The 27,868-nt window shown below is 39.7% G+C and overlaps 1 protein-coding gene and 1 long non-coding RNA gene across 2 annotated transcripts in view; both read right to left on the reverse strand.

The window, feature by feature from the left end:
* The window catches only part of LOC119767576, a 52,895-nt gene extending 31,867 nt beyond the window's left edge, over positions 1-21,028 (reverse strand). Inside the window, exon 1 of the long non-coding RNA XR_005277595.1 lies at positions 20,902-21,028. This is a non-coding gene — a long non-coding RNA (uncharacterized LOC119767576). The remainder of the gene's footprint in view (positions 1-20,901) is intronic.
* The window catches only part of LOC6040102, a 424,546-nt gene that overhangs the window by 92,417 nt on the left and 304,261 nt on the right, over positions 1-27,868 (reverse strand). The gene's annotated exons all lie outside the window — the stretch shown is intronic.

The following is a 27,868-nucleotide window of genomic DNA, read 5'->3' on the forward strand; positions in this document are numbered from 1 at the left end:
ACTGTTGCATCTGATGGAAATTAAATTATGCATTTTATGGATAATAGCTGGACAGTTATGGCGAGATCACTAACTGGGACAGCGGTGATTAGATCTGAAGTGTATTCGTTGTAATTATGTTTTGATTGTAATTTCATTCGATCAAACTAAAAGGTGTGTTTGAATTCTGTCGATAGCCGGCAGCGAAATTATGGAAAAGTAAATTTGAATTAGACTTGACTTGGTTTCTCTAAAACTCAACCGTGAATTGTACGGTAAAATTGTTTGATGTCTTCAGCAAAGCTGTTTGGTTTGGCATGCCCAACAACTTCCTAGAAGAGAAAAGATTTCTCAAAAATATTCCTGGAAAGTTTGCATTTTGGAACACCCTAATAGTAGATCCTTTCGTAAACCCTTTCGTAAAACCTCTTTTGAAGATACTTAGGCCGTTGCAAATATTTTTTTGAAGTTTATGTCGCTCCCCCCCCCCCCCCCAAAAAAAGGGGACAAAAAAATATATTTCAAAAAACTTCAATTTATTAAGGAAATTGAAGTCTAACCAACTGAAAACAATTACGCTGAAAAAATAAAGGTACCAAATTCCTAAATTCTAGGAATTTTGGCTCCTTTTCTTATTAAGTAATCCAAAAAACCCGATTACTAAATAAGGAAAAGAGGCAAAATTCCTAGAATAAAGGAATTGGGTACGATTTTTTTATTTCAGTGTGGAAATGCATTTTCCTGCGTTTAAAATCATATTTAGCATGTCTGGGATCGATCAAAAATATTTCCAATTGTTGTGGAATTCCAATCTACAGCACCGCAGAAAGTTTTTTTTCGGCGAAAAAAAAATCGCTTACTTGGATATTTTGAAAACTAATGATTGCAAAACAACAGGACAGGTGTAAAATGCACTTTAAATACCTTTTTCATTCAAGTGTTGAAACCATGGCTTGTTATTTAAATTTTTATACAGTCGACTCTCTGGCTGTCGATCTTCTCGATATCAATATTGCTCCATCTATCGATGAATTCTTCAGTCCCTTCAAACTGCATACTTCGCTTGGCTCTATTCCTCGATATTTTCTCTTGCTTGAAGGATTTCTTCCTCGACGGTCCCTTGGATTCTGTTTGCTTTAAAAATCTCTTCCGGTTGTCAATATTGTCACTATCTCATGGCTTGCATAGACATTTTTCTTTGTGAAACGAAGCTTTGAAGGGTGTTTGACATTAGTTTGTTTTTGTTTGCTGGACGTTGCCATGATTCTCTCCCATAGCTGGGTACCAAGAAAAACATATTTTCAATCGAGTCTTCATTTTGCATCGTTCTGTAAACTGATGATTCTCTTCCTCGACGGTCCCTTGGATATTGACAACCAGAGAGTCGACTGTATTTTTATAATTTTTTTGCCCCATGGGCATAAATTTTAAAAAATATTTGCAACGGCCTAAAGCTTCAAAACTTTTTTTTCGAAAAATAAATTTTTCACTGCACAAAGGTACAGGTAGTTATGTTGCACATGACCAATATGACAAAGAACATTGTACAAAGCTCTTAAAAATGAATGTATGACAAAAGGTCGAAAGCATATGGTCGAATATACAAACAGAACTGCTCATGTTTGAAGGAATGGAGAAACTCACAAAAATATCACGACAACCAAGAATAGTTTGTTTTTGGAACTTCTCATGCTTGAAAGAACAGGAAACCTCACAATAGTATTACAAAATAAAAGAACAAAAAAAAATTTTTAGGGAATGGAAAACTTCTTAAAAAATAGTTCCTAAATTATTGTGGTTTTTGAAAAAAAAAAACCGAATTATTATTAAAAAGATGGATAGATTCTCAGAAAAATAATTGAATTTGTTTGTAAGAAAATCTATTTTTCAGCAATATTTTAGTACTTTATAATTATTAATATTAGTTTCATTTTTTCACATTCGACCTTTTGTCCATTTGACCTTCTGTCCTTCGACCTTTCATCGCACATCCGTGTAGGTGGTTATGTTACACATAACCACAAAAAATCTCTTAAAATGTTAAAATTTTAATTATTATATTTTAGATCAGTTTAGAAATTTTGGTAACCATCATGCTGTAGTCCTATATAAAGTTTGAAACCTACTAAACTTATAACAACTTGGATCAGTCTAAAAATCATAGAACTGGATCATGACATTCCGACTGTCAAATTTGTAGATCTACAGAACTACGATTCGATTGAAATTGATACCATACGACGATTAGATACAGACGTTTGCAGACTTCAAACTCAAGTTGACCAATCCATCGACCCAGTTCCAAAATTCGCCATCGTCTCCACCAGCCCACGTAGCAAAACCCGCCATTCGCCAATTCCTCCAGAGGCGATTCCGTTATTGATTACTAACCCCGTCATTTCCCGTCCGCGCTGCTGCAGATCCAATCCAGCGCGATAAGTTTGCCTTGCGTTGGCAGCGCGCGGAATCTACTTAGGCCCGTGTGGGAGTGAACTCTCATTTTCATCGACACCTCGTCGAGTTGGCAAAGTAGCCCGTCGCCGTCGTCGTCAATAGCTCGGGAGAAAGATTTCGAGCAGGAATTGCCGGCCGTCTTCATGGTCGTCGTGGACGACATTCACCTACCAGCAGTCTGTGGAGTCGTGGTGAACGTGTGTGAACCATTATTTATGCGATTAAATTTATATAAAAATATCTTTCTTCGCTGGTCGCCGAAGGTCTGCGCAGAGTGCGGTTCTGCAACATTGGAACGCCACGCACCACAAAACGGTTGCTTGGTTGGCGTGGAACCGGTTCAGCCTGGTGGTACGTGTGTGGTGTTCCTTCCTTGCCATACTTGGACCTGCTCCGGACCGACGACGACGACTTAGCCCCGGCTCTGAGGAATTTTATTATAGAATGCCTCTCTTTCCCAAGGCAATCTCCCGATGGCGCGCAACTCGCTGGTATTGGTAGTATAGCGTAGTGGATTGCTCCAAGTATGCAACAGTCGTCGTCGTCGACGACGATTTCTTCTTGTTGTTTTTGCCTGGTTGAACTCATTTTAGATGCCGCCTGCATCCGCTTTTGGACCGTGAGCCGACGGGAGAGAATCTCGGCGGCAAGAAATGCAACGCAACGCGAAGAAGTGCAGCGCGCGCAAACTTTCTATTCTAACGCTTCAGGTTCGTAACGTTTTTTTTTTGCTGCGTCGCGTCATGCTTCATCATCGAAGAAGGACGGATTCTGGACGGACGACGTGGAATTTGCGCGTCTTGTTTAGTTGACGAGGGCTTGGAATGTTCTCGGACACATTGTTACCTTTAGAATCCAATTATGCTGGAACGTTTCGGACGTTAAGCGATGGTTGCGATAGCGGTAATGAGATTTTCAAAGGTCTGCAGGGATGCAGCGGAAGAGTTGGTGGTTTTCAACGCTTTTTTGTGTTCAAAGTCGGACTTTTTAGCCGGGATTCTGAAAAGAATGACTTCCTGGAGCAATGTTGGGCTAAATCAAATACGATGTGTTGTCCAAGACTTAATAAATATTTTGAATTATGAAATCATATGAATACCACCAAGTCATTACCCAAAAGCATTCCATCTTTCTCTATCAGATGATGTAATCATCCTACATCAAGCAGAAAGGACAAACCTCTAGTTTGTTCTGCGTAGCACAGAACACCCAACTCTCACAATCTTAAATTAAATCTGCGAAATCTCTTCGACCCGCCTCGTAATTGAAAAGAACTCGTCCTGGAATATCTCGACCCAACTCCCACACGTCAGCCACATTTTCTAGGCTACGATGTCACACGTTGATAGGCTCAGACTCGCGAAAAGTCTTCTCGTGGACCAGGAACTAAACCATGCGTTGAACGCCCACCCCCGTTCGTGTCCATCAAGAAGCGGTCAAACATCTGCGAGAACGGCCCCACGCGTGTCTCGTTCCGCCCAATAAGTTCTGGACGAATTCCAGTAGCCGGTTGGCTCTTTTGGACGCGGAAATCGCAACCGTGCCGAAACCGAAAGTCTTCTAATCTCCAAGTCGGCTGGTGTGGAGTTCAACGATAAAGATACCATTAGCGGGTAATGAGATTAATTATAAAGTCGAAGATCTGCGTCTGTGTGTATGCTGAAGAGGGAGGTCGAAAATTGCTTCGGCTACCTGACTTGTGGGTTTTTGGAAGCATTTCTTTGTCTTCTTTCACCAGATGGAAGTCTTCACGTGCGGTGTGGTTATGATGATGTTGCTCACATAACGCTCGCATTATAATTTTTTTTCTCTCTCTTCCCCACCCCCTACAAACTTCTTTGAGTGCTTTTGTGAAGTCGAGACTAGCAGCCACTTCAGCGCGCGCAAGGTGGAAGATGAATCAATATCTTACCTCCCCTCCAAGCAAACAACAATTTGGCTCCCAATTCCGGCAGGTTGGTTCCCACCGTATATGAGCTCTGTGACGAAATGAATTCGGGGTAATAAGCGCTCGGGAGAATGTGCAATGTGCGCGCCGGAGAATTACGCTTATTAGGTTCTTCCGACGGTGTAAGGTGATCCGGGGGCAATCATCGTAGTTCTTGGGAAATTCCAGCTTACGCTCTCTGTTGCGCGCGGACAAGGAACCGGAAAGAAGCTGGAGCGCTTCCGATGGACGTTGAGCGGATGCTTGTTGATTTTTGAGCAATTTAAGGCTTGAGTTGTACACGGAGAACAATTAGTTCCCGAAATCGTGAACAAGTGTTCATGAAATTGAGAACCACGAACAAAGTCTTCGAATTTGTTTGGAAAAACGTACCAAGGTAATTCTCCGCCAACTCACACAGCAGTTGCCCTGACCCCTCTTCGATTTGCGTGAAACTTTGTCCTAAGGGGTAACTTTTGTCCCTGATCACGAATCCGAGGTCCGTTTTTTGATATCTCGTGACGGAGGGCGGTACGACCCCTTCCATTTTTGAACATGCGAAAAAAGAGGTGTTTTTCAATAATTTGCAGCCTGAAACGGTGATGAGATAGAAATTTGGTGTCAAAAGGACTTTTATGTAAAATTAGACGCCCGATTTGATGGCGTACTCAGAATTCCGAAAAAACGTATTTTTCATCGAAAAAAAAAACACTAAAAAAGTTTTAGAAATTCTCCCATTTTCCGTTACTCGAAAAAAATTTTTTGAACATGTCATTTTATGGGAAATTTAATGTACTTTTCAAATCTACATTGACCCAGGGTCATTTTTTAATTTAGAACAAAATTTTTCATTTTAAAATTTCATGTTTTTTTTTAACTTTGCAGGGTTAGTTTTAAGAGTGTAACAATGTTCTACAAAGTTGTAGAGCAGACAACTACAAAAACTAACTTAATCCACCTATGTGGTTGGTGCCTTCCTCACTCTTTTCCAACAATGGGTGATATGTAATATGATGGATTTGGACTCAAATTTGATCCAAAAAAACACACATATCACTCAAGGGCTCATAAGTGGTCAGAACTCGAAGCAAGGTTGCCAGATCTTCAATGTTGTGGACTCGTTGGAAAGGTATCTCGATAACCTAATCAACGATGGGTCGGATGATGGATCCGGACATTGTTTACATACATTTGAGTAAGATCCGGCTACAAAAAAAGTACATAAATATCACTTAAGTGGTCAGAACTCGAGACAGGGTTGCCAGATCTTCAATGTTTAAGACTCGTTGGAAAGGTCTTTTAATTACCTAACCAACGATGGGTCGGATGATGGATCCGGATATTGTTTACATACATTTAAGTGAGATCCGGCTACAAAAAAGTACATCAATATCACTTAAGTGGTCAGAACTCGAGACAGGGTTGCCAGATCTTCAATGTTTAAGAATCGTTGGAAAGGTCTTTTAATTACCTAACCAACGATGGGTCGGATGATGGATCCGGACATCGTTTACATACATTTAAGTGAGATCCGGCTACAAAAAAGTACATCAATATCACTTAAGTGGTCAGAACTCGAGACAGGGTTGCCAGATCTTCAATGTTTAAGACTCGTTGGAAAGGTTTTTCGATTACCTAACCAACGATGGGTCGGATGATGGATCCGGACATTGTTTACATACATTTAAGTATCCGGCTACAAAAAAGTACATAAATATCACTTAAGTGGTCAGAACTCGAGACAGGGTTGCCAGATCTTCAATGTTTAAGACTCGTTGGAAAGGTCTTTTAATTACCTAACCAACGATGGGTCGGATGATGGATCCGGATATTGTTTACATACATTTAAGTGAGATCCGGCTACAAAAAAGTACATCAATATCACTTAAGTGGTCAGAACTCGAGACAGGGTTGCCAGATCTTCAATGTTTAAGACTCGTTGGAAAGGTCTTTTAATTACCTAACCAACGATGGGTCGGATGATGGATCCGGACATCGTTTACATACATTTAAGTGAGATCCGGCTACAAAAAAGTACATCAATATCACTTAAGTGGTCAGAACTCGAGACAGGGTTGCCAGATCTTCAATGTTTAAGACTCGTTGGAAAAGTCTTTTAATTACCTAACCAACGATGGGTCGGATGATGGATCCGGACATTGTTTACATACATTTGAGTAAGATCCGGCTACAAAAAAAGTACATAAATATCACTTAAGTGGTCAGAACTCGAGACAGGGTTGCCAGATCTTCAATGTTTAAGACTCGTTGGAAAGTTCTTTTAATTACCTAACCAACGATGGGTCGGATGATGGATCCGGATATTGTTTACATACATTTAAGTGAGATCCGGCTACAAAAAAGTACATCAATATCACTTAAGTGGTCAGAACTCGAGACAGGGTTGCCAGATCTTCAATGTTTAAGACTCGTTGGAAAAGTCTTTTAATTACCTAACCAACGATGGGTCGGATGATGGATCCGGACATTGTTTACATACATTTAAGTAAGATTCGACTACTAAAAAGTACAAAAATATCACTTAAGTGGTCAGAACTCGAGACAGGGTTGCCAGATCTTAAATGTTTTGGACTCGTTGGAAAGGTCTCTCGATTACCTAACCAACGATGGGTCGGATGATGGATCCGGACATTGTTTACATACATTTGAGTAAGATCCGGCTACAAAAAAAGTACATAAATATCACTTAACTGGTCAGAACTCGAGACAGGGTTGCCAGATCTTCAATGTTTAAGACTCGTTGGAAAGGTCTTTCGATTACCTAACCAACGATGGGTCGGATGATGGATCCGGACATTGTTTACATACATTTAAGTATCCGGCTACAAAAAAGTACATAAATATCACTTAAGTGGTCAAACTCGAGATAGGGTTGCCAGATCTTCAATGTTTAAGACTCGTTGGAAAAGTCTTTTAATTACCTAACCAACGATGGGTCGGATGATGGATTCGGACATTGTTTACATACATTTAAGTAAGATTCGACTACTAAAAAGTACAAAAATATCACTTAAGTGGTCAGAACTCGAGACAGGGTTGCCAGATCTTATATGTTGTGGACTCGTTGGAAAGGTCTTTCGATTACCTAACCAACGATGGGTCGGATGATGGATCCGGACATTGTTTACATACATTTAAATGAGATCCGGCTACAAAAAAAAGTACATAAATATCACTTATGTGGTTATAACTCGAGACAGGGTTGCCAGATCTTCAATGTTTAAGACTCGTTGGAAAGTTCTTTTGATTACCTAACCAACGATGGGTCGGATGATGGATCCGGACATTGTTTACATACATTTAAGTGAGATCCGGCTTCTAAAAAGTACATAAATATCACTTAAGTGGTCAGAACTCGAGACAGGGTTGCCAGATCTTCAATGTTGTAGATTCATTGGAAAGTTCTTTTGATAACCTAACCAACGATTGGTCGGATGATGGATCCGGACATCGTTTACATACATTTAAGTGAGATCCGGCTTCTAAAAAGTACATAAATATCACTTAAGTGGTCAGAACTCGAGACAGGGTTGCCAGATCTTCAATGTTGTGGACTCGTTGGAAAGGTCTCTCGATTACCTAATCAACGATGGGTCGGATGATGGATCCGGACTTTGTTTACATACATTTAAATGAGATCCGGCTACAAAAAAGTACATAAATATCACTTAAGTGGTTATAACTCGAGACAGGGTTGCCAGATCTTCAATGTTGTGGACTCGTTGGAAAGGTCTTTCAATTACCTAAATAACGATGTATAACATGATGATGTTTGGTTCAGTTTACTGCCATTTATTCATCTTCCGAAAAAATGCGAAAACACATTTTTATACATAACTTTTGAACTACTTATCGAAACTTCAAACAATTCAATAGCACCGTATGGGACCCTAAACCAAGTCGAATGCGACTGGTTTGGTCAAAATCGGTTCAGCCAGTGCTGAGAAAACTGAGTGACATTATTGGTCACATACACACACACATACACACACACATACACACACACATACACACACACATACACACACACATACACACACACATACACACACACATACACACAGACATTTGTTCAGTTTTCGATTCTGAGTCGATATGTATACATCAAGGTGGGTTTTCGAGCTTTTAATAAAAAGTTCAATTTTAGAGCAGGATTATAGCCTTACCTCAGTGAGGAAGGCAAAATTTTAATATGTAGACATAAGGGGCTTGCTTATAAACATCACGAGTTATCGCAATTTTGCGAAAAAAATTTTTGAAAAAGGGGTCGGGGCAACTTTTCCCGATTTCGTGTGAGTTGGTAGAGAATTACCCACCATGAAATTTGAACACTTTTTTCGTGATTACCAATTTCATGAACGCTTCTTCACGATTTTGGGAACTAATTTTTTTCCGTGTGTTCAGAGCTATTGTGAAGATTATCAGAACCTTTTGAATTATGTTTTGGACTATGTAATTCCAACACATGAAGCAATAAAATGTGTTTTATTACCTGCCAAACTGTGTTGTTTCCAATCTCGTGGCACAATTTCATGAACTCTGACAAGACGCATGTCTAAGTTCGCCAAAATTTTCACGAAACCACGTGTTTCCGAAAAAATACTCAACAATTTAGTTATTACAATGAAGATATCAAATGATCGAGATTTTTTCATAGATTTTGATAACTCTAATATGAATAATATACCATATTTTTAAAGTACTCAAAACTTCACAAAACTACGTATTTCCGAAAACGCTGATATTTTTGGCGATATGAGTGTAAACTGATCGTAAATTTTTCAAACTATTCGAAAGTAACAATACTTTGTGTTTGAAACACTCATTTTCACAAAATAACTTATTTTTGAAATATTACTAAAATTTTAAATTATTTCAACAATAGTATAAAATGATCGGGAATTTGACAAACATGTACAAAGTAATAGTGCAATGTTTTGGAAATACTCATATTTTTTTTTATAAAATTACGTATTGTGAATAACCGCAGTTTTGTCAAAAATTTATTATTGCATTCAAAATGTAATAAAAAATCCCTTACATTCGATATCCATATTGCAATAAGTAAAATTTTGAGATTTTTTTTTTTCAAAAATACGTAGTTTCGTGAAAACACTGAGTGTTTCCAAAAAAGATATGACACATTCCGAAATGTATGAAAAAATGTCGATCTTCTGATACCTATATTCAGCAATTCCATTTGAAAAAAGCCTAAACCGAAAAAAAGTTCTCCAATCGGGCTCAAAATTTTTCTGGGGATTCCTCAGCCAAAATAATTAGAACCGTATTTTTTTGTTTGGCCATTAGGGTGACCTACATCTTGCTAGGGTGGTTCGAAAAATGGCAATTTTCGTCATTTTTCGCAAAAATCACTTTTTTCGAAAAATCATATCTCCGCGCCATTTAATCCGATTTTAGCTGTCTTAGACGCAAAAGAAAGGTGATGAGTTTGGCTATTAGATAAAAATAGTAAGAAGTTCCAAAAATCTAGCTTAACTATTGAAAAAGTTGTATGAAAACTTAAAATGGCGTTTTGACCGTGTCTGGACCAAAGAGCCTATGTCTGAAAATATTTTTATCGGATTCCTCGGAAAATTTCACATATTACATCAAAAAATTGGCGATGTCGAATCGTACGTTTCCAAGATATGATTTTTTGAAAATAAAAACTGAGTTTTTCGACGCGCGACGCGCATAAACAGGAAAATGACGAAATCGGCAAAAAATCAACTTTTTTCGCTAAAACTACGATAACTTAAAAATTTCAGCGATGACCTATACATGTCTGGGCACCAAAAGTTGCAGTTTTAGTGAAAAAGTTGATATTTTGCCGATTTCGTCATTTTCCTGTTTTTGCGCGCGGCGCGTCAAAAAACGTAGTTTTTATTTTCAAAAAAATCATAACGTACGGAAACGTACGGTTCGACATCACCAATTTTTCGATATATTATGTGAAATTTTCCGAGGAATCCGATAAAAATATTTTCAGACATAGGCTCTTTGGTCCAGACACGGTCAAAACGCCATTTTAAGTTTTCATGCAACTTTTTCAATAGTTTAGCTAGATTTTTGGAACTTCTTACTATTTTTCTCAAATAGCCAAACTCATCACCTTTCTTTTGCGTCTAAGACAGCTAATATCGGATGAAATGGCGCGGAGATATGATTTTTTGAAAAAAGTGGTTTTTGCGAAAAATGACGAAAATTGCCATTTTTCAAACCACCCTAGCAAGATGTAGGTCACCTTAATGGCCAAACAAAAAAATACTGGTCTAATTATTTTGTCCGAGGAACCCCCAGAAAAATTTTGAGCCCGATTGGAGAACTTTTTTCTCGGTTAAGGCTCTTTTCAAATGGAATTGCTGTATTGTAAAAAAACAAAAATTGTCTAAAAAATAAAAAAATATTTCCAAACTATATTTTGACATAAAATTTCTTTAAAAGCATTTTAAAATTATTCATGTTCTTTGGTCCTTACATGGTCACAGCACGTAAAAGGACCAAATAAAATTAAGTATTGAAAAATCCTTTTTAACTGAAGAACATTTTAAACAAATTATGAGTTTGGCCTCTTGGCTTTTGATGATTCTTTTAAAATGTTTTAAATAAAGTAATCTATTTCCACACAGTAAAAAAAATGTGTAAATTTCGAAGCTGTTATTTCGAAAGGTTAAATATTACCTTTTTATGATGTAATTTTACCTCAATTTAGCCTGAAAAATTTACATTACACCAGAAAAGTGGTAAAATTACACATTTTTCTGACATTAAAAATGTACCCCTAAACAAAAATCAAAAATCTGTTAAAATGTTGAAAAATCTCAATTTTCTAACTGCAATATCTCTGAAACCGCAAGCCTTACCAAGTCAAGCCTGGACTCAATTTTATGAAAATTGGACGTAGATTCGATTGGCTAAGTCCAATTTCCAACAAAAAAATGTTTTCAGTGTACTTCTTGCTTAATTTTTACATTGTTAGCATATTTTAATAAAGTTTTGATCCCTCAATCGTGTTTCTGAGAAAATTTTACATGTGTTCTCCAATTGGGTTCAATGTTTTTAGTTCACGAGATAATGAATCGGGTCGTACTATGTTGAATTTCACAATTTTGGCGAGAGTTCCGATATCAGTCGCTAAGAAATTTGAAGGTGAAGCTTAGGAAGTCGCGAAACAATAGACAGAGTCGCGTAAATATATCGTTGACTCTTTGATGATCTTTTGAGAGTTTGCGAGAGAAACAACAGCCATCACAACTCATTTCTGGCGCGCGCGCGTCGTTTTGCCGCTGATCCAGAACAGATGATCGATAATAAAGAGGTTATTAATTTGCTCTGACTCAAACAAGCAGGGAGTCTGGAGTCTGCAGCTCAATGTGTTACCCATCTTGTGTCCGGATAGCGGATGTAATAACAATCTCTTGCTTGTATGTGCAGCGCGCGAGAAAGGTTGTTGCACCGCACTGGGAAGTGCTGAGGAATTTGTTGTGATCATCTTTTGTGCAATTTCTCAGCACGAAGGAGAGAGAGATCACCGCTTGCGATCGTTTGAGACTTTGAGGTTAGACTTGATAGAAGATGTCTTCAACCCAGATAAGTCAGCTTAATTCGCCTGGAAGTGAGCCCAAAATCAACATTTGAATTTGTAAGTTATATGAGATTGTCTCCCAAAGGCTTATCCAGAAGCCGGTTTCCTTCGGAAACTGAACCACACAATGGTGGCGTCGGAAATCGAAAGACAATCCCCACCGGGGGGACGCCCGTGGAGTCCGCCACCAAAACAACAATAAAAGAGTGTATAAACGTGCTTTGCGGGGTATCAAATTTAACTTCCCCCCTGAACGTCTCGACTTGAAACCCGTAAAATTCAAATTTCAACTCTAATTCCCTAATTCCTTCGGGTTGTTAAGACGAGTCCAGACTCGCTTGACAAGCCACGGAGGATCAACCCGCGAATGGTGCTGAAGTGTGTCAGCTTTGCAGAATTAGAATGCGCTCGTCGAGCGCAACAATCCTGGAATTACGATCGACGAAATGCACAAAATCATGATCGTCATGAGCCCGGTGAAGAAGGCTCAAGCGGTCATAAAACGAGGGAAGCCATTTCGCCAACTTCGGAGACCCGCCGAAATCGTAATCCAATTAGTTTTGGAGATTTTTCCCGACTCGACGAGAAGGTCTGCAACTTTCCATACCACCAAGAAGCAGGGGGTAACAAAACGTGAAGCATTTAAAATTTTGTGGATTTTCTGCTTCTGGTCTTGGAACCGCGTCAACGAAGTTGGGCCCAGACGGAGGTTCCAGCGCAGTTGGTAATTAGTTAATTAATTGTGAGAAATGTATTCAGGGCCCAGCTGGAAAGGGTCAACGCAACTTTATTGGGAATTTGTAATGAAGATCGCGATGATGACGATGATGATCGCATGATTCGAGGTTCGCATGGGGATTATCCAGTTGGTGGGAACTGTGGTTCCCAGGACTGGGAAAAAAGAAGCAGCTGACGTCGGATGGCTTGATCAAGGGCTACACCCAAATGAGAGTGGCGATGGAATACAAAACTGAATTGAAACCGCTCAATTCTGCTCAACTGTTTCACAACAAGTCCCCTAATCCGCTGAACTTCATGAACAGTACCGCTCAAGTTCGCCGCAGTCCGGGCGGCTCTCACGAACCCCTCCCTCAAAACCGGCCGCGGCCATACTGCACACACATTTGCATATATTTCACGCTATCAAAACTCCAACTCCAAACACAGCTTTTTTTGCTGCATTCGACTCCAGCAGCAACTCGAGAAGGGATTGTTTTCGCCGATCGCGCGGAATGCTGATTCATTAGCCGCGCTTTGGTGGGCAAGGCTCAGCCGTGGCGCCAAGCCTTTGAAGACGCGGAAGGAAGTTGAAGTTGGGCCCGATATTGGCATTAAAGTGGCGCGGCGGCGGTGGATATTCAAATTTGTGCACCGGCAGCAGCCCGCGGTCAATTCGGGCGGGGACAATAATGAGGCTCGCCAAGTTGCACAACATTTAATAACTGGTCGATACTTTTGGAGTGAATGCGCGCGCATTGAGTTGATTACGTGGAACTCTCGGCGGCGGCGGCGGATTGAAATTCAACCTGTGAGCAACCTTTACTTCCAGGGAAGCCTGTGTGTCGGACATGCTTGCTGCACCACTTTATTATCACTTCGAGTTAAGCTGCTGTCCAACGTCGCAACACACGGCATGTCCTCCTACAAAATTACCTCGCCACAACTGTCCACAAGTTCTTCAGCTGCCCGCCAAAGTAAGCAGAGGGGCAAAACAACACCAGTAGCAACCTAATAAATCCACCTCTTTATGCCCAAAAGCAAGAACCTTTCATGGGGGTTGCCGGACTGCTCGTCGCTTGCACTTGAAGTGCAGCCACACACCGAATGAACAGCATTTCTTCAGCATCAACAACCTTCTGGAAGTCGTAGCGCTGCAAACGCGTGACTTTTTCAGCATTTTCGCCCTGGTTCGCTCGTGTTTTTTTTTTCTCTTCAGTTGAAAAGTGCACTTTTCAACCTTCAAGCTATCGCGTCGTCGTCGTCGTAGCTAGTCCAAGTCTTGGTGGTGTGTCCAGTTGCAGCAGCTTTTCCCTTAATTTAATTGGATTTTATAACCTCACTTTGGCCTGTCAGAACACCCGCAGTGCAGAAAAGAGTGGACGCCCCCGCCTTCGGAGTCTTGGACACTTTGTATCGTTGAAGGGTGGGTGGACGGACTGGTTGCATGTTACACACAGGAAGAACCTGGCGAATGAAGGGAGGGTGTAGTTGATATTTAATTCAAAGTGTAGCAGTTTTTTCCCCTCTCTTTCAGAAGGTTGACACGTGGAAGAGGCTGGCAAGTTTGCAGAAGTTGCTCTACCTTCGGAGTGAAGTAATTTAAATTCATAGGAGGTTGATTTTAATAGTGCACCCATACGAAGCAGTCAAATTCTTTTGCAACTTTGTCAGAAGTTCTGTCAACGGATGTCAGAAAACGACATTTTGACGTCCGATGCTAACTCCTCACTGACAGCAGATTAAGATTTGAACCGCTATCCTTTGCATGAGATTTCATTCCTTAACCTCAACACCACAATGCCTTGATAGAATTTGAGTGACAGAACGCAATCATGCTCTTTACCCCTCTCCCTCAATCTCTTTCTATGGTAGAGTTGGGCAAAATCGCTCTTTTTATGAGCCGCTCATTTTCGTTCGCTCATTAAAAAGAGCGGCTCTTTCGCTCTTTTTCTATTTTTTTTATTAAAAGGTTTTTTTTTTAAGTAAGGTGTGATTTTTGAAGTTTTTTTATTGGATTTTATAAATCATTAAAAAAACAAAAAAAAAACGAGAAAATGCAATGTAAATGCAGGAATATGACGATTCAGTTCTCAAAATGCCTGAAAATAACCTCTATTTAACCTGTCGTTTATTATTACTAAAGCACTAGAAAAGTACACTGTGGGACAATTTTGGCATTTTTTTGGAATTGGAATTTTTGAAATATTTTGAATTGCATTTTCAACTAAAAAAAAAACAATTTCAATACTTTCAATAATCTTTTTTTGCCCACCTCTATTCTATGGTAAAGCTGTATTAGTGACGTGGTTTGAGGTACAGAGATCAACTCGACGCTGTCGTGATATCTTGTCACACGTCGCTTTTTGTCGTTCCGAGAAAAAGGCGTTTTATTGTATGATCTTGAATAAACAAAAACTAGAGCACGCAATGTAAACAATAACAAACACGTTTTATTTGGTTTACAATTTCTTTGCATTGTCACGAACTTTGGTTGAATTCGGTTGTCGGAGTCCAGAGCTATAATTAAAAATATTTACGGTAGTCGGGCATGTACGTGTGTCAAACGGGTTCTAACCTGTAATCCCTTTGGCCAGTTGTCGCACTTACATCGATTTAAAGAGAGTGTCAAGTTAGCACGAAAAGATTGAAACTTCTTCCATATGAAGAGCGACAACAATGAACGAAGTTTTTCCGGGTTTTATTGAATATCTCAGGATTGAAATCGAATTTTGGAGATCTGTAAAAGTCGAAAGGTGAGGCATCGTGAGATCGTAACTAAATTTGATCCAAAATGCATGACAGCGAGGAACCGTAAGAATGACAAACGATGTACTGACAATGAATGTCAGTTAATAGCGTCAACATCTTGATATAACGTTTAATTCTAAAAGCTTGTTGAAGCAGATATTTTTGAAACCTTGATATTTTTGCATTATTAAAAAAAAACACAAATCGTTCCCAAACAAAAGCTCCAATTTCAATACATTATCCAATTACCACAGATCACTTCCAGAAAAGCATGACTTGTTCAGTTTACAGTTTAATCACGTTTGGATGAGTCTTTGTTTTGCACAGAAACTTGCTTAGCCGGTCATGATTAACCTTCTCGATAAAACACTTCAAAGCTATCTTGCACATCCCCAGATTGCGTCCAGTTCTAGCCAGAAAGCGAAACCATTTCTTCAACAATTACCCACCCACTCTCTTGGCGGGGGCGAGGTGGGGGGGTGGTCACGTCCACACGTGGCCGGTTTTTTGTCATGAACCCCGTGTGGGAGTCGGACGAATCAAAATAACTCACGGAAATGATAGTCTCATTTTCTGTGAAGCAAAAAAAAATCTAGATTCAGTTGTGTCTAGTTGGGTCGTAAAAATGGTGTTTGCTTAGACGAGCAGCACACAACTTCTTCCTCTTCAGCGCTAGAAGTAGTGTGGTGGGGAGAAATCGTTTTGTTGCTGAAGATCAAGATTCGTTCTTTTGCTTAATAGTCTCTCCCCTCGGATCAGCTAGCGAAACATTCTATACGAGTGTTGTTTTGTAGTCATGAACACATTTGCATGGCTGGTTAAGGGGAAGTTCAGAGGGGAGCTGCAGTTGCGTAGGTGGCACACACACGCAGAACTCAGATCGCCGAAGATCTATGCCTTATTTCGTGTAATTTGACAATGGAAATAATGATGTCGGTTTTATGGCCGCTTGGGCAATTTATTGAAACATCTTTATTGGCTTTTGAAGAGGTGTACACGAACAACGGCACATGTGCAGATGAAGAACGTGGTTCTAAACGTCGTTGCTGCCGGTCAGGTTCTGAAACAATTTTACCTCCTCTTTGTTTTATTGGCAGATTTGACGAAAAGCGGAGCGAATTCGTTCGAGGAATCGCTATAAGCGGGAGTAACTTAATGATCGGTTTATTAGTTTGGAATTTAATTATACTTTACGGGTGAGTTTTGCGTGTTGGAAGGTAGCAAAACCTGGGAAGCAGTGTTACGTTGTTTGTATTGTCTGTATCAAATGCAATTTATTATTCCATGAAACTGAGTAAAATGTTAATATTCCTTATCAAATGTATTTAAATTCAAAAAAAGAAATCGTAAAAGTTAGTAAAAAACGTTTTTTGAGTGAAAATATAAAAAAAGCCCTCGGGGATTGAAATCATTCATTGTTTACCCAAGGTTATTTTTTATCGAAATCAAAAAAAAATAAAATCGGTAAAGTTAGATCATTAAACCATCAAAATTACCAAAAATAGGTCAACAATATACTATGATAAACACCGATCTCATTAAGTTTTTACTAAATTTAACTAATATTCAGTTTACCGGATTGTTCAGCAATTTAAACTTTGGAAAAAACTATCTAATTCGGTAAAAAAAATTGAAGTGTGTTATAATTCAATAATCAATTAACATTTAACTGTAAAACATCAATTGAGAACAGAAACTTTGAAAAGAATGGAAAATCGACTCATTCGTGAATGAAGTAGCTTACCAAAACTACGAATTTAGAATATTTACCGTAATCGGTAAAGTTTGTTTTTTTTTTTTTTTCATTTTGACAGATGGTTTACCGAATTCTCAAATTTAATAAAATTTCACCAAAACCGGGTTTGAAACGTAGATTTATATTGCAATACGTGCTTTAAACATTTCTATTATTTTTAAATACAAACTTTGGTACAGAAGTTGAAAAAAAAACAATTTGGTGAAAACTGCCTAAATGTGTTCAAATTATGACAAATGATATTTAAACATGCTTTCAAAATTTAAAATACCCCTATTGAAAATCAATCTTTGTTCGTTTTCACCTTCATTGATAAAAAAAACGAGGACTTATTTGGCAAAACTGAGAAAACCTCATTTTTCCATTTTTAATGCTTGTATGAGCATATCTCAGCAGCCAAAAGCCGTATCAACAAAGTTTCAATTCAATCCAATTCAGGTTTTATTTATGAATAATCAAGATACAACTAGTTCATTTAAATACATAACAGAGTTTTGGGGTTCCTTTCAGCTGTGAGTTATTTCATAGTTCATTTGGAAACTCTAATTGCTTTAAACTAAGGACTTAGCTAATGATAGAAAAAAATCAAAACACTATCTGAACTTGCTAAGGAAAGAGGATAGTGAGAGAGGAAAGTATCAACAACGTTCAAAAACAAAATGTAGGGAATTTTTCACATTTTACTAAAAAAAATAGTTCAAAGAGTATATTGTTCTTTGCAAATTGAAAAAACTTTTTCAAAAAATTTACATGAAAATGGGGATAATTTGAAAACGATGCATTTTATGAGAATTTTACTGAAGTACTTATTAATGCAATTTTGAGTTATACTAAAATAAAATAAAGTTATATATTTTTTTTCAATTTATTTTTAACTCCTGTTTTTTCCTAACTCTGAACTTGTTTAAAGATTTTTCGCATTCTAATTTTTTTTAAAGCTGGCATTTTATGTCTCCTTAAACACATACAAAAAATAAAAATTAGTTTTCTTTTTTGGAAATTAATTTTTGCTGCCGAATTTATTTTTAAAATCATCAAAATTTGTTGTTACTTATCATTTTTTTTGTGTAGTTTTCACTCATAACTAAAACTATGCCGAAGGCAATAAATTGAATAAAAAATTCATTAAAAAAATAAGAATTTTTGAATATTTACATTTAGGTGTTTATGGAGACAAATTTGTTAGGTCTCCTAAAACATCTGAAATTTTCTTTTTGGAAACCAATTTTTTGTAACAACATGTATTTTAAAATTCAACCAGAATTTTTTTAAGTATAATTTTTTCAGTGCAGTCGAAAAAAAAATGTAAACAATAACAAACACTATTTTTTAGCTGACCTTTTTCCGAGTTTTGGTTTGCCGGAGTCCCGAGTTACAATCAAAAATGTAAACAGTAGTACTTGACAAAACGCGTACATTCCGTATGGAGAGTGACAACATTGCACGAAGTTTTACTGTTTTTCGCAATTTCGCAATTCGCAATTTTCAGTGTAAGAACGGGCCTTGACCGATCTTATGCACCAGGTTCCCGACGAACACGCACTGCCCTTACACCTACATCTCACCCTTGCTCTGAGTCAGTACGAGCAGCACGCTAGAACACGCTTTGAGTGTTCGTGCCAGGCATGCACACCTTCTTTTCCGGTTACGCATTTTAACTCGGCCGGGGGTGGTACATTACGTAGGGTTTGATGTAAGTATAAGCGCCTAACCATTTATAGTGTGCCTATCAACTTTCATTAAAGCAAAAACTGTTTTATTTTAACATCTTAATTTTTTTCGAAATCTATTTATTGTAACAACATGTATTTTAAAATTCAACCAGATTTTTTTTAAGTATGATTTTTTTCAGTGCGGTCGAAAAAAAAATTGTAAACAATAACAAATACTATTTTTTGCTGACCTTTTTCCTAGTTTTGGTTGCCGGCGTCCCGAGTTACAATCAAAAATGTAAACCGTAGTACTTGACAAAACGCGTACATTCCGTATGGAGAGTGACAACATTGCACGAAGTTTTACTGTTTTTGTTGAATATTTCAAGCTTAAAATTGTATTTTGGAGATCAGTGAATGTCATAAGGTGAGGCATTAAAAACTGCACAAAATGGCGTCCTGAACTAAAATGAGCCAAAATCGATATGCGACAAGATAGCGCAATCACGACGAAATTTGCAGAAACCTTGAAAGCACGTTAAAAGTCGATATTTTTGCACTGGTGATTTTTTAGTATCAACCTTTTCATAGCTACCGTTCTCCACCCCAGACCAAAACTGCATCCAATTGCAAACCACGACAACGACGCCAATCTCTGCGCACATAAAAGGTTAGATCTAGCGTGCAGATCTCATTACTCCCCCATGCAACGCGAGGGGTCAGCCAACAAACCACCCACCAGGCTACCCTCGTCGGTAGCAGCAGTGCCTACTAGATCTGACAGTTGAATATGTTTCAATTTGAGTGCCGTGTTAGAAGCACTCTTCAAAGGGGAGGGCGCCGACTCGTTAGTCGGCGAACGTTAAAAGTTCATACACCTTGACAATTGACAATGATCTCAGCTCAAAACCAGTCAGAACGCTGCAAGCGTTTGATTGGTACTTGAGTCACTTAGCCAACCCCTCATCGATAGATTTACAGGCTAATAAATGGTCCCCCTTATCGAGGGATATTACAGTCGAGACATCAATGCCCCGTAATTATTCCCCATCGCATCTACGTCAATTGCTCAGCTCCCATTTGCTTATCTCGACACAACCTCCATTCCCGATCTAATCCCAAAAGTGGCGTTTTCAAACCTCCTCCACGTCGAGAGTTAATCCGGCGAGCGCAACTGCGCCAGTGGCGTCACGTCACTTCGCTGATCCTCTGTGTCACGGACAACAACAGCAGGCACAGCTACTTGGATTGCTTCCTTATTAAGGCACCACCACCGCTGTCACAGCTTGCTCTTCGGCGCACACTATCTGCGGAATCAACGGTGCAGATTTGACATTTCAACTGCCCGTCACTTCACGCTTCGCGGGCTACGAATCACTTTGCATTCACTTTCTGACTACAATTCCGCTACGGACACGCGGAGTTCTGCGGCTGATACGGTTGTCTGTCTCTCAGAAGAATCCGCTACCCGTGCAGAGTTCTGGCTCCTTGCGGAGATAATCACTGCCTTCTTGGCGATGTTCAAGCGGCGCCGCCGCCACATTGGCGACGCAAGTCGCCGACTTGTTCACATAAATCATACAGGCCAATAGTAAATTACAAATAATAATTAACAATTACGCGCTGTGTGAAGCCCTCGCGGTGTGTGTACGCTTTCTCGACAACAACTCCTCCGGAGTCGAACGTCTAACTCACTTCACACTACCGTTGAATGCACCTCAGCGCGGCGCTTTGTTTTCACGCACACTGCGTCCCCCTCACACTAACTCCAAACACCCAGCAGGCTTATGCGCAAATCGGTTGCGTAGTCACGCACGACGGATCACAGCAGGCGACACGCACCGAACACCAGAACTCTTCCCGTTTCTCCGCAGCTGATCCAAGCATCCGCTGAGAGAAAGTTACGCACGGCCTACTGTTACTTGAGAGATCTTCTTCTTGCTCTTCTCGACCCGCGATCAACTACAATCTCTTTTGCGCCCAAAAACGGTCCTCGGTCCGGAACTGGTTCACCGTGATCACGATTGCAAAACCCCTCTCACAGCCCCTCACAACAAACCTGGACAACGCGAGCGCAACGCAACACCCGGCAACAACACCGTCGCCGTTCCGTTCCGGTAGATGTGCTGAACTAGACTGAGGAGCCGAACGGCGATTCGATCGCGCAAACTGCAGGTTCCCGCTATGGCTATGAATTAACAATATTCTCGCTCAGCACACGTTCGGTCGCGTTTTGCCGCCGCAACTCCGTACAGCCGTTTCGCTCTGCGAGCGCGCGCGCTCGCTCCCCTTTCTCGTTGTTGTTGTTGTTATCTTTTATTTATTATGGAAAAACAACAAAACATTCACAACATATGGGTGAGAGAGAGCCGCGAGAGTGAGAATTTCTCGTGAGAGAAATCGCGAGTTTTTTTTGGCGAGCGAACGTACGATGGGATGCAAACGAGAAATAGAGAGAGCGGCTTAGCAGCCGCGCCGGAGAAAAGCCGGTTTTGGTTGTTGTTGTTGCGGGCGGCTGGATTGAGTTTGGGCAGCCGCCGCATCTGATCATCGCGGTTGCGGAGCAGTGTGCGTGAGAGGGATCGATCGATCTCGTTGCGCGTTGATCCGGACAGGGGCGTGCAGGGAGAGATTTTCTTAGAAGGGGTCAAGAGTTTTTTTGGAAAGACAATAGTTTATTGATCCTTTTCAAAAAATAAAAAAACTCTTAATGATGTAAAATAATTTGAATTTCTGATATTTTTTTACAAAGTCAGTCGATTGTGTGCATTTATTGTTTTTTGATTTTTTTATTCGGCTCATGCTTTAAAATATGTCCAAAGAAGCAAGTTTGAACCTTTGGTTTACCCATAAAAGACCCACGGCACTCTACTTCTTATAATCGAATTGTTACCAAAAAATGATTTTCATTTTTTTTATCTTTACATCGAATTCAAGTTCTGCGACCCCATGCCTTTTAAATTTCAAAAAATGCATTTTTTCAATATTTCAAAGCCGCCGTTTTGGCCATCATTATTTTAATATTAAAAATAAAAAAAGCCATTTTTCAATTTTTGTTAAGATAAGTGACCATCTCTGAAAATATTTTTTCGAAAACTTAAAAAAGAATCCAAAATCTAACTCAAAATATCTGTAAACATTGAAGATTGGACCGCTGATCTGAGATTTTGGAATCTAGACTAACAATAAAAATGGACATGTACCTACGTATGATTGAAAAGTTGATTTAACAGGATTGATTCCAACATCATATGATAATTAGAAAGTGGTGAAATAAAAAGAATCTGAAGTTTTTTACAATTCAAGATATAATTTAAAAAAATAACACAATTTTAAACGTTTTTTGGTTTAAGTTTTTTATATTAAGAAATTTTTGGCAAAAAAGTGTCGGTAACACATTCCAGTTTAAAAAGTAACTTGTAGAATTTTCTCAGATTTTCAAAAATATTGTTGGCATAGGTGCATGGCCTCGAAAAATATTTTACAATTGAAGAAAAAGAACATTTTTGGATAATGTAAACGAAATGGCTAAAAAAATGCTTAAAAAACTAGCACCTTATCACAAAAATATGAAAAAAATATAGTTTTTCAGTAATTTTTGATTGAAAATGTGATTTTGCATCTCAACATGAAATTTTTATTAATCTTACGTTAGATATTTCCAGTGACACAATTTCTACCATCCTGAACCCTAGCGCAAAACTGATTTTTATCATCCTCTGAAACATATTTAAAAATAGATGGTATTAAATTTCGAGTTTTTTTTTCAAGAACAATCAGTTTCTTGAAAAGACCTATCCTTCAACTTTGCTGAAGACACAAAATCGATCAGAAAGTGCCTAAATAAGAAACATATTTGACTGAGGAAATACATGGACAAAGTTTTTTTTTCCAAATGATTGAAATGATTGAAAACCTAGAAATGAAAAGTTAGAAATTCTACACAGTAAAAAATTGTGTAAATTTAAAGCCGTAATTTTTCAAGGTTGAATATTATCTTTTTATGAGGTAATTTTATCTCAATTTAGACTAAAAAAGTGACATTATACCATAAAAGTGGTATAATTACACATTTTCAGTAGTAAAATTACACCTTTTTATGACATAAAAGATGTACCCATCTCCTGATGTAATTTTACCATGATTTTTTTTACTGTGTAGAGAATCCCTAAAAAAAATTGAAAAACCATAATTGAGATTTTTTCTTAAATTTGTGTTGTATAAAAGATGAACATGCAAACTTCAAGCAAACTTTATCAAGGGTGGCTTTATTGTAATAAATAAAAATGTCATACAATTTAAATAACATAACAGATATAAATGTGGAGAAATTTTTAATGCATTACATTCTATCAAAACCCAAATAATTTCACGACGATGACACCATCCATTAGAAAGTGACTTTTATGGAGATCCACACTACTAAACTACGCTCAAGTTTCGGTGAGCAAAGTTTGCTAAATTTACAAGTCAATTTCTTCACACCAACAAATTCCCCCTGGTCGCTCGCAAACAAAAAAGCAAACAGGTAGGCAGCAAGGTATGAATGAATAATGGGAATTGTGAACGGAACCTTTTAGTCGTTTTTTTTTATTTTCGTTTTTGCAAGACACGCGAAAATTCAGTTCGCGTGACATGTGAACATGAGCACGGCTAATGCCAACCGCACGTGATAGTACGGGGTAGGGGGTTCGTTGATGCGTTTTTGGAACTAACCTTAAGCAAAAAACTTTAAAATAAAACAAAAATAGGCTGCTGTCAGCGGCGAGGTTCTGGGATATTTAAAAAAAAAATAAAACATTTTCGAATAATAATACCGTTCGGCCACCAGAACTTCACCGCAACGGGCACAACCCAAGAATCGTAAAAGTCTTAATGATGATAACTAACCACAAGCAGGGGCAAATCCAAAAATACATGATGTTAGTTTCGGCTACGATGACGACAGGTGCGAGAAAGAATTGAGTTTTTGGGATGTTGCTTTTTTTGCGAAAACAAAAAATGCTAAAAGGAAAAAGGAGGTAGTTGATGATGGTTGCACGACGATCTAATCATGCCCTGCAGGTGGAATTTTGGAATTGCTCGGCTCTGGGAGAGGAAATTAAGAGAGAACTGGAGTTCTTGGAAAGTGTTGGTAGCGCTTTTGGGTGATGCTAATGGGGTGTGTTGTACATGGGATAGGCGATGTAAGGTGTCATGAACGCTTACCGTTACCGGGTTCTGTTGTTTTGGATGGGGGTACTAACCTGTAATTAAAGAAAAATACATGCATGAGTAAAATTTAAATGCAAAATTGAAAGCTGAAACCGTAAAAAGAAATAAAAAATTGAGCATGACCCTGAGGTAGATCAAAGATTTTTGACAGAAATTGACAGATTAAACTAGTTGACAGATTTGCACTTAAATATACATACCTTCGGTTTGCATCACACCAATTAATGTTGTTTTACCTTACTTCACATCACTTCACATCAATTCACATCACATTACCACTTACCTTCTGATAACTATACTCAAACCAAACAGAGGGATAGCTTGAGTTTGAAGTCCGTAATTGAGGTGAATGTTGAAAAATGACATTTGCTACATACTTTTAGGCGTTTCAAAGTCTCAATAATCCCCAAATCCTTAATAAGTTAGAAAGGTAAAATATCCAACATCTCAAACCCATCATCTGTCTTCACTCGTCGTATCTAGTGAGTATCAACAGCTGAAGAAACAAAATTGATTACCTTCAAAGTCCTCCTTTCCAGCGCGGCGTCACCGATGCCGGGCATGGCAGAAATCAATCAATTAATGATGTATGAATTATAACCCCGTCACAGCGGATTTCACTTGAGCGCGCTCCTCGCGGAATCAGTTCAAGGTCTGAGGTAGCTCGGTTCCTGCTCGTCGAATAGGTCACCCTGGAATTGCGCGGCTCCGCAGCTGATTATTCATTTCAACTGTGCCGACGACGACGCGGCAGCGATTCAGTTTGTGCAGCGAAGCGAGAAAAAGATTTGTTACTAATCGATACAAGATCTCTCTCTCCATGCAGCCCGTCTGGCGACGAACCAGCGTGTGGCGTCAATCGGCGCGGGTCTTTTGAAGTTCCACTCGCCGATGATCATAGGGCTGCCGATGGGGATGACGAGCACGATGGCGGTCCGCATATCTTGGGAGATTCTTGGCAAGTACCCACTCGCGACAATGTCTGCAAGCGCATCCGTCAAAGATCTCCGGCGGTGACCCGCGGATCGGTTTCAATATTTGCCCAGACGGCGGAGCATACAGGATCAAAGGGAACGGTGTGCTTTGCATAGCCGCGGACTTCCGACCTCGCGTTGATGATCCAGGCCCCCAAGTGGAGCAGCAGTTTAGAATTGCATGGAGCGGTCCCATTGTGGGAACTTCGCACACGACGCCGTTGATGTCGACCGTGGTGTACACACTCTCGGGAATACAAATCATTTCATGTCATGTCATCAAGTCATGGGAACGTTGTTTGCTTCCAGGTGCCCGAGCTCTGAAGAGGTCGCCATGGCGAGTCGTCTTCTTTAGAGACACTCACTTACGTATTGCAAATATTTTTTAATGACAATAGCGCAAACGTCTCGCGCAGAACTTGGAGCGCAGCTCCATAAAACATTTCTTCTTCCCTTGAAGAACATGATCCGGGACTGTCACATAAAACTGTGCGCGAGCAACGATGTGCCGGGTAGATTTATGATCGACCCCTCGGGAGGTAATGGCCGCGCTGGAGACACGGGTGAGCGGAATTTGGATTGACACTTTTCGGGGCAGGCTTAATTAAATGAGCATGAGAACTCAAACGGGGGGAGACCCCGAAAATGTGCAACGGCGAGAGGTCCTCCTCGGTTGACGCGAATGGGTCATTTGGTATGCAAACCGCGCGAGTTGGCAATTTTATTGTTCATAGCGTTATTACAAGTGGTTCGCGGAGTCCGTTTTTTTTGTGCTTGCGGAATGAACTGTTTCATTCAAGTTTCGGCGAGTGGTTCGCGGTCAAACATTTGCATTTTTGGAGATAATCGGATTGCAGCGCGGCGAAATTCAGTGGAACGATTTTGGCCCCAATTGGGAGGCGGAATACATAAGAAGGTTGGTTGTGAGAAATTTTGAAGAGTGTTTCAGGATGATGTACCTGAAGTCGTCTCTATTTCGATTGTCATTTTTTAGTGTTCCAAAAATCCTCAAAATTAACTTAAAACAATTCGAGGGCATTCATAACTTGTATGAACTTCAAATCATAAATAACCATGGATTGATCATTGTCACCTCAATTACGGACTTTAAATTCAAGGTGTCTCTTGAATGTTCTTTTCGAGATTTCTAAGCAGGTAAGTGGAGTTGTTGTGAAGTGAAGTGAATTTAAAGTGAAGTGAAGTTATTTAAAGTGACAGGTTTGTAGCAGGTCCAATAGGTTGGTAAGTTAACTCAGTCAATCTGTCAATATGTCACTAAAGTCCAGGTTGGACTAATAGTGATCTCCCAAGGGTCACGCTCGATTTTTTTTATGAAAATTTGTGTTATAAGGAAACGATTTTGGAGAAGGAAATCATAAGTGAATTATGGACATCAAGTATAAGTCGTCTTTATTGTGAACATCATTTCCTTGAGTTTCAAAAATCGTTAAAATCAACAAAAAATGTTTCTAAACAACCTACGGGCATTCATCTTCAGATCTCAAATTACCTTGGGGGGATACATGTCACCTCAATTACGGACTTCAAATTCTATGTATCTCTTGAAAGTTCTTTTGTGATTTGAGGTGAAAACAAGCAGGTAAGTGAAGTGAATTACTGTGAAGTGAATTGCAATATTTAAAGGAAAATAAGTGATTCAAAGTAACAGGTTTGTAGCAGAACCATCAGTTGGTATGTAAACTCTGTCAATCATGTCACTCTGTCTCAAAAGTCCAGACTGGACTTGCACTGATCTCCTAAGGGTCACGCTCGAATTTTTTTCTGGTATCCATCCGCTTGAATTTCGCTATGTAGAAGTCAAAATCATGCTTTTCAGCCCAAAACCTCAGTTCGATCAACTCTCACCCGATTGAGTTCTAACCCCCGCTCTGATCCAGCCTCCAATCTCGCTACGATTACGAAAATTCTTCTCTTCCTCCTCGTTTTAATCGCGCTCCGACCTGTGCACCTCTACTGGGCGTATGTTTTTGAAAAATCATCTAAGTGATTCCGAAAAACGCTCACTTCCTTTTCTACACACATACGCGGGTTCGCAGAACCGTGCGGGGGAGGGGGCGTTTCCCTTTTGAACACCTTTTTCCCCCGGTACAAGATCTGCGCTGACTGACTTCCAGACAGCTCAGTTCATTACGCGCGAGTAGTTCAATTACTGGAGCTCCGCACGTAAAATCCTTAATCATTCTTTCCACCTTTGTACTGCGCGAGTTGCAAGAGTTCAGGGTGAAGAAACAAGCGTAAGAAGTTACATCCGCTGCTCCATTCTCCCAACCTTAAGATCTGCGCGTCCGAAGCTCTCTCTCGGGGGGCTCAGGAAAGTGATCATCTTCAGCATTCCTTTCCCACCTAGCTGATCTCCGTCGAGACACGGGTGAGAGTCCCCCATCCCACCCCAGTGACAACTCACACCCGCAAAAGTCTCAAGTTCTGCCACGCCGGTCGTCCGGGGCAGATGCAATTTTTATTGCATTCCATTCCAATTCAGTGCATTCCTGGGTGCACCAACATCAATCTGGACGCCAGCTGGCTCAGCTCAGAAGACGACGGCTCAAGACCAAAGCACAGGAAGAGGTTTGACCTTAGACTGGGGATCGCCGTTGGGTGTGCCGCCGCGTCCGAGAGGAAGTTGCAGATTATCCCCGAAGGGGCAAGAGGGACTCGGGACAGCTGGGCGAACGGAGCTGTCACATTAGGGATCGTCGTTTTGCGGCGGGGATTGGAAGGATTGATGGAAATGAGATGGTTGAGCTGACAGCAGGTCGTTTGGGAGGAGATCGTAGAAGTTCTTAAGGTTTGGAGAAGTGATCAACCTCTGAATCG

The sequence above is a fragment of the Culex quinquefasciatus genome, chromosome 2 (genome assembly GCF_015732765.1).
Source record: "Culex quinquefasciatus strain JHB chromosome 2, VPISU_Cqui_1.0_pri_paternal, whole genome shotgun sequence".
Lineage (NCBI taxonomy): Eukaryota > Metazoa > Arthropoda > Insecta > Diptera > Culicidae > Culex > Culex quinquefasciatus.